This window comes from Ambystoma mexicanum, chromosome 5p (assembly GCF_040938575.1).
Source record: "Ambystoma mexicanum isolate Mex_15411 chromosome 5p, UKY_AmexF1_1, whole genome shotgun sequence".
Taxonomy (NCBI): domain Eukaryota; kingdom Metazoa; phylum Chordata; class Amphibia; order Caudata; family Ambystomatidae; genus Ambystoma; species Ambystoma mexicanum.
The window spans coordinates 49594582-49603462 of NC_090930.1; positions in this window are offsets into that span (position 1 = coordinate 49594582).

Below are 8881 nucleotides of genomic sequence, written 5' to 3' on the forward strand. Positions count from 1 at the left end.
CCACATCGATTCCTTCCTTGAACTCTCCTGGACAAAACAATCTTGTGATTCTACAGGAATTCCTATTGCCTTCTAAGAAAGAATCCTACCCCATCCTGGCATTAGTGGACTGCAGAGCCATGGGCATATACATAGATCATGATTGGGTCACTAGTCACAATATCCCCCACAAAACACGAGAGACTATTCAACCTGTTGAAGCTATTGATGGGAGACCCTTATCTTCAGGACCCATAACCCTTCAAACCAAAGAGATTCTTCTTTCTATAAACCACCACCAAGAGAGGATTAAATTTGATATCATAAGATCTGCCCACTATCCTATGGTTCTAGGCATGCTCTGGCTACAGAAGCACAACCCCTACATTAACTGGGCAGCAGGCTCCTTATTTCTTGGTTCAGAACATTGTATGTCCCATTGTTTGTCCCCAACCACTTTACCAAGTTCCTCCGAAGACTCTTACGAAACTCAGCAAATGTCGGTAACAGTCTCTAACATTATCCGGATTCCCAAGGCCTATCAGTCATACTCAGATGTGTTCTCAATAGCAATTGTTCAAGCTCTACCACCCCACAGACCTGAGGATTGTGCCAATGACACTGAGCCTTCAGCCATGATTCCCTTCTGACGAATGTTTATTCTATCCGAACCATCCAAGTCCCCAGCGGGCGCTTCCCTTTTCTTCGTCCCTAAGAAGGATTCCAAGGAGCTTAGGCCATGTTTGAACTACCATGGCCTTAACCAATGCACTCTTAAGGACTGTTACCCATTGCCTCTCATCTCGGACATCCTGGAAGCAGTGAGAGGTGCAGTCATCTTCACAAAACTAGATCTCAGGGGTGCCTACCATCTTATTCGTATAAAAAAAGGTGATGAATGGAAAACAGCCTTTAGAACACCCTTTGGCCATTTTGAATACTTGGTCATGCCCTTTGGACTTGCTAATGCCCCAGCAATCTTCCAACGTTTCATGGATCGGGTCTTTTCTGATACGTTGTTCCTCTTCGTCATTGTTTACCTATACGACATACTGATCTACTCCAAGGACCATCTGAAACACGAAGAGCACGTAAAGGTAGTTTTACAACGTTTAAGGGAACATAAGCTCCTGGCCAAACCTGAGAAATGTCTTTTCCATGTATCAACTGTTCACTATCTCGGATTCGTTCTTAGCCCAAAGGAGATTGGAATGGATTCTTCCAAGGTTGACTACATTCTATCTTGGCCTGTTCCAACCACTGTAAAACAAATTCAATCCTTCCTGTGGTTTGCTAACTTCTACAGGAAATGTATACCCGCATTCTTTGAGATTGTGCATCCCATTGTCACACTATTAAAGAAAGATACTCCCTTTCAGTGGACCTCAGCCCAAGACTTGGCATTTCAACGGTTGAAGTTGGAGTTCACACAAGCTCCCATCCTAGCTCAACCCGACACTGACCGACCCTTCCTAGTTGAGACTGATGCCTCCAACTACGCTATCCGGCCAGTCCTGAAACAGGAACTTTGCGACAAGTTAGAACACCCCATCGCCTATCTTTCCCGCACCTTGACTCCCAGCGAAACTCATTATTCCGTCCTGGAGAAGGAATTGTTAGCCATTCGTCAAGCCTTCACTGATTGTCGTCATCTCCTTCTGGGAGCCAAACACCCGGTACAAGTCCATACAGACCATCAGAATGTTTAACTCCTACAATCCCTGGAGTGTAGAATCAGTCCCCAAGCCCGTTGGGCCTTCTTTTTTGCTCAATACCAATTTCAAATCCATCATTTTCCTGGAACACATAACATTATAGCCGATGCCTTATCCAGACGTCCTGATTATGAACCCCTTGAGGACCGGACCTTTCCTAAGATGTTTCCCAACACAATATTTGTTGCTCAAGCAGTTACTCTCCTGGAGGATATTCAAGTCCAAACTCAGTCCTCTGAACCCTGGAAGGAGTTTAAGAGAAACAATCAGTGAAATCTCAAAATAAAAGACAGATACCTATTCAAGGATAATCGGCTGGTCATCCCTACTACTGGGTTGAGACAAAAGATCACAAGCTTATGCCATGATACTCTCCATTCAGGACACCGTGGCATCACCAACACCCTCCATCTTATACAAAGAGAATGTTGGTGGCCAAGGATGAAGGATGACATCAAGATCCATGTCCAGACTTGTGCAGTCTGTAATCAGAACAAGCATGACAATAAAAGACCAGCAGGCCTCCTACACCAACCAGCACTACCAACAAGACCCTGGGAAATCATTGCCACAGATTTTATCATAGAACTACCTTCTTCCAGAGGCTACACGACTATAATGGTTACCATTGATTTGTTCACACATATGGCTCATTTTACGCCTCTATACAAACTACCATCCTCATCTGAACTTGCTGGGATTTTTCTAGAACACATATTCCGGCTTCATGGACTAACCTCCAAAATTATTTCCGACAGAGGACCCCAGTACATATCCCAGTTTTGGAAACAGCTATGTCGTATATTGGGAATTCAATGTGCATTGTCTTCGGGTTATCATCCACAGACTAATGGAGCTACCGAACTAGTAAACCAAACACTGGAACAGTATCTTCATTGCTTCGCCACCAAAGTCCAGGATGATTGGTCACTCTTGATACCTGTGGCCTAATTCGCATACAACAATTTGGATCATTCTGCCATCAAGACCAGTCCTTTCTTCTGTAGTCAAGGATTTCATCCTTCAGTCCTACCATCCGTTCTCCCACATCCTATCCCAGCTCCTGCGGTTGATTCCTGGATTGAAACACTAATCAATGTGCACAAAGAAGCAAAGGAACACCTAGAAAAGGCCCGAAGAGACGTTAAACAATATGCTGATTCCAAAAGAAGGCCTGGGCCTTCCTATTCAATAGGCGATAAGGTCTGGTTATCCTCAAAACTCCTTCCTCATCACCTACGACCAAATAAATTGGCTTCCAGGTATTACGGACCTTTTTCTATAAAAGAAATTGGAAATCCAGTGGCCTTTCGACTCCGACTACCAGAGTCATGGAAAAGGATTCATCCAGTCTTCCACACTTCTCTGTTAAAACCATATGTTCAGCCCTCTCGAACTGCTCCAAGATCTACACCAGTGATTGTCGATAACCAACTTGAATATGAGGTCTCCAGAATCTGTAATTCTAGGTACCGACGTGGTCAACTACAGTATTTGGTCGAGTGGAAAGGGTATCCTCCCAGTGAGCGCACCTGGGAACCCGTTTCAAACATGAATGCCCCCCGGCTGATACGAAGATACCACCTCATCCATCCAGGCAAACCCGGAGGAGCCGGGCTTCAGAGGATGCATACTGTCATGAACCGCCGACTGCGTCCATTCTGGACTTCGTGGTCCCTGACCCATAGAGGACTGAATTCCGTGATCCTTCCAACATGGCCTTTTGGTGCAGAACGCAGCTTGCCAGCCTTTACGCGCTACGTTCAACTTCCTACAAAACAGTCACGCCCCCGCGGCTCTGCGCGGTTCAATGCTACCGCTCTGTGTAGTTTGACGTGTGTTGCCGGATTTCGCTCGGGCTTCCTTCTGAGTCCTGTTTGCCGATTCCTTGAATTAACTTCCTCCCCTTTTCCTTCCTCGAACTTACCATCAATCTTCTTCCTGGATCCTCGCCTGTGCTCGTGTCACGGCGTTCCATGCCTCCGGCCTCAGACATTGTTTCCTTCCTGATTCCCGGTCCTGGACATCTGAACACCTCCTAGTGTAGGACTGTTATCCTCATGCTGGAATCCGAAGACCGGCACACGGGCCTGTACAAATCCCAGACCGTGCGAAAGAAATCATCCAAGAAGGTCGCAAGCAAGGAAAAACAGGTGCGAAGGGGAGAGACTTGTGACAACAGGAGTGGGTTTGATTTGATCAAATTAGCAGGAAAAAAATACATTAACTCGGTGCACGCCTTAGACACTGATGAGACACCTTTCATCTCTCCTAGGACTTCACCTAGGGTGAGACAAGTAGCCTGACTTACCCTACTTTCCGAAGCTGGGGATCTGAGTGGGAGAATCCAATAGCACTGGGAGGATACCTGTGGTAATCATGCCCAGGTAAATCTTGAAGTATAGATTTATCCCAGGCTTCATATATTTTTTATCAAATGGAATAAGATCACTGACTATAACCTGTAAGTGATGTACGTTATTATTTTATGTATGTTATCCAATAGTATGAGTAAAGAAGAAAGTTGGTTCCAGAAGGACCAGAGCTACAAGTCATAGATTGATTGAAGTATGAGCCTAGAATTTTAGTTAAGTTTGCACTTACCTAATTAGACTAAATTGGCAAATATCTCATCTCCAACACTAAAACATATATTATTATTAATTTCAGAAATACAGAAGAACGCAAATAAGTGTTTTGATTACAAGTTTATGTTGAACAAGCCCTGATGAAGGATGATATATCTGAAACGTGTCGGCTGAATGTTCAATGATTGAACTTAGAACAAAAGTGTATATGCTCTCACCACTGTATCAAGGGGAATTCATTTGTTTGCATTAAAAAACAAATACAGAGAGCTACATACAAGAACTGCAATAGTGTTGCACTGTGAAATTTTATTGCTTTGAAAAACACTATTGTAATTTTTTATGGTGATATCGAACCATCAATATTGAAATTTATGTTGACATTTTATCTAAATTTGAGTAAACATTTTTTAAGCCTATGGAGACTATTGGAATTGCTACTTTTATTGGTGCAATTAATAATATCTCATTTGTGTGACTACACTGAACAATATTTAAGAATTTTATGGAATCGAAGACCCCAGCTGACCCCATCAGAGTACAAAGGGGTTTCCTGTTGGAGACTACAGGTAATACAGGTTTTTGTTCTAATTTGGTCTCCAAGGGCCAGGAGATGATACCCCCTTGCACCAGAAGTTATAGATTCTCATTCTTAAGTGCATAAACTCTACTAAATTTAATAGAGATACTAATCACTACCGAGAATAAACATACGAGAGTGCCCCTCCACGTATCACTACATTACTCCTACTCGTGAGGAGATCCAGAACATGCCTATTCTGGAGTGCCACCAACCTTTTAGCTCTGAGCTGTTCGTTAATGGCATTGAATCCATTCACTGTAGAGTTAATTGTTACTATCTGCACCCACCCACTGATCAATAACCACTTGGCATTTGTGTACGTCTGTAGTCCTGGTATTATTGATGCAAAGAACATTTGTGTTCTGCTAAACAGTCTGTGTTCCACTGGGATCTTTTCCAGTGCCATTTCTGATGCCCCTGAAAAATAATTCCCCCCTCTTTTCACTCTGCTCAATCCTGCCTGCTTCTCCACCTTCTGTTTCTGGGCTGTTGGTGTCACCTTGACCAATCTCTTCCTTCTCCTGTTGTTGTCCATCTTTGGGAAGTCATCGAGCTTCACATCCTTCTTGGGTACAACCAACAAAGGCATGTTGATATGTACCAATGAACATACTCCTCCCCACTCTGGTAGCAACTTCTCATACGCCTTTATCCACATGGGCAGTAGTGAACCATCAGCACTGCCATTCCTGCTCTCATTGCTGCAAGCTGTTCAATTGTTTTGCAACCTACGTTCTCACCAACTTGTACATCAACATTGTTCTGATAGCACAGGGCTGGCGTCTTCAAGGGAATTATTCGCATTGGTCCAGCTTCATTCTCTACCCATCTCAGTAGTTTTGCCCTTGCATCCCATTCCTTCAGGCACCTGTCATTTTCCCTGCTTCCCACCAATCCATCTTTTAGGGGTGTCACGGTATGGATTTTTGGACGGTATGATTACCTTCTTGCCAAGTAACGGTATACCACGGTTATCGTGGTATAGTGAGCATATTAAAGTAACCTTAAATAATACTTTGACGCAATGTTTACAGACTTACACTACAAACAAGAAGTCGTCTTTGTATATAAATGTGTTTAAGTAGAAGTGACGAAAGTGGGCACTTTGGTGTTCCCAATTAACAGTCCTAAAAGACAAACTCCCTTCCTCGTTTACTGAGAACACTTTGGCCGCACTGAGTGCATAGCGAACACTGACTACATATCACCAGGGAAACGAAGCTCTGTGCCCACGCTGGACAAATGTCTGGGCGAGGGTATAGGTAGGCTGGAACTTCATCCCATTCTATTGAAGCAGACCCCCCCGCACCCAAGTCTTTGGGGGCCCCTTTAATCTCTAAAAGAAAGTTTATAGCATTGTTTAAGTGGTCATTTAGAGTTTCAGCTCCACAACTAGGCTACTTTTCTTTGTTCGGAAATGCAGAGGACAGGTAACTTCCCTTGATAATCTACACACCACAAAATAAGGCACAGGTTGAGGCTGTGTCACTTCAAATGTATATTTGGTGGCCAAACATAAATCGCTCCAAAAGGTGATCAATAATCACAGACCATTTTTACCCTGCTTTCAGCTAGTGGGTGTTGTGGGGCAGTGATACATTTTGGGATTATTATTCAAATTCATTGATAAAACCAGGGACTTCACCCATTGTAGTATGCATTAGAAAACACATTCTCCATTATAATCTGTTACAATCTAAAATGTAATTTATATAATCCATAATAATTTACATATCACACATACCTCATGAACTAGTTCCTTCTCATTCCTTACAATTTATTAATTTTGTGATCAGGTATGTGCTTCAAAGGTACAAAAGGCACCACCTGAAACTGTGTGTACCCAAAAAACATATTGTTAACATGGGCAGGCTGCTTTTTCCAGATGTAGGAATGGGGCTCCCCAAATAACATTTTGAAATGGGCAATCATGCATCTTCAAACAGATCTGCAGGTACCCAAATCAAAACATCTGTTAAATGGATAATTCCTGGTAATTACTCTGTCTTCTCAAAAGTGGGGGCAGAGAAAGTGTGAATCCGTACAGACATTTAAAATCTTTGGTGCATGCTCCGTCACCCCCTCAGCCCCTGTGAAAACAGGGACATACTCTATTTACTAAAATGGTTCTGGAGGGACCTTGTGCAATCGCTTACTTCTCTTTTACAATGGTCTGCATGCCACAAAAGTAGGCTGTAGGCTTAGCAGCACTTCAGAAATTTCAGAGAAATGCAGACGGTTGCCATTAAAAGGAACACCATGAACGCTTATAAAGAAGCTCTTTTCAGTACGGTTTTATTTATGTATTTGGTATTTATAATGCGCCAATACAGCATATGGTGTTCCATTGGACTTTTCTGATGGGTGTAAGTAAACTGATAGCATGTAGGTCTCAGCCCCCCGCCCTCCACATACCTTCATGCACATCAAGTCCACTCAAATGTAGACAAGAATGATAGCTGGACGACAGAGGCAAATAACTATCCTTAGGTTTGTCACCCATAGGACCATTATTCGAACCCCAGGGTCTCCAACCCGTCGATCGGGAGCCACTGGTAGCTCGCCTCATGCTTCCCAGTAGCTCTCTCAGCTGTGCTGCCTTTGCTGGCCCCTAAGCTAAGTCAGGGGAGAAGGGACTGCTTGACTGCAGCTCGGGGTTGAGCCATTGCTGCTGCCACTTTGCAAGGCAATAATTATGTGTGCCTTATGTATTTCCAAGTCTCTGAAGAGAGAAGTAAATTAATTTGGGCATTTAACTGATTGTTATTTTGTGCCCTGGTTTTTGGGAATCCCGCTGGAAGCAGAGTACATATCAGTGGCTTACACTGAACAGCTCAGAGTGCAGATTCTACTATGGCGAATCTTGCAGAAACTCCTGTTTAGTCTGCAAACATTGAGTAATCAAAGGGTTTTCAGGTGAGGATATACAGGCAATGTTTTAATTATTTTTATACTGACGGCAGCCTAACATTACGGACTCAGCAGCACAAGAGAACATCCACAGGTAAAACCTGTGAATGTTTAAGAACATTTAAATTTATGGGATGGGATCACAACGCAGTGCTGGCAGTGTATTTTATTTTTGCATCTATCAGAATTGTCCCTGGACCTAGAATGATAGCAACATCATCTGTCTCCTCCTCCCTCCCCTTAATGTCCCCCCCCCCGAACCCCCCAAGCACTATCTGAAATGTTGTCAGGCCAAGTATGATAGTTAATGTCACATACTTACTGATCATGGCCTGTAAGAATATCCTTGTATTTTCCCTTGTTCCCTCCCTTGCCTTGAAGCGCTTTGAAACACATTGTGTATAGGCGCTATATAAATAAACTATCGTATCATATCATTTATGCAATAGCAGCATATGTTTTTCAAAAGCATTTCAATAAGGAATTTACAAAGATTGTTTAACCAAGAAGAGCTGTGTTGGGGAAAAATGCTTCAATGAGGGACTAAAAGCTGAGTAAGAGCATGTATTTGTTTTGCATTGGCAAATATATGCCAAAAATCTCCATGTTAATTTGAGAGCTACTCATCGATTCATGTTTTTTCTTTGCATTATGGAGCTTGTCGCCCAGTATTTATAATGGAAAAAGCTAATTTCCCAGAATGTAAAAAAGGACTTAATGAGTATCTCCCAAATTACATCGGCTTGTCAGGCTGCATTCTGATGTTGTCTACTAATGACAAGCATTGACAAAGCCAACACTTTTGGCTTTTGTGTAGACATGATCTCTGTATTATTCAGGCATTGCCATAATATTCCTACCTGGCCATAAAAAGGCAACAGCTGAAAATGATGTTAGTACCTGGGCATATATAACAGAAGTGCCTTATAAGTGTTTATTTAATGCCTATACAAGAGAAACAACCTTTGGGTTTTTGAATGTTTGTTGGAACAGGAATTAAGTGCAAGGGACAGCTGCAAGGACACACATACTGCTAACACATTAAGTGGCTGATGGTACACTTGGTTAAAACAGTTTTAATACATGAAGGGCTGGTTTATAGCTGT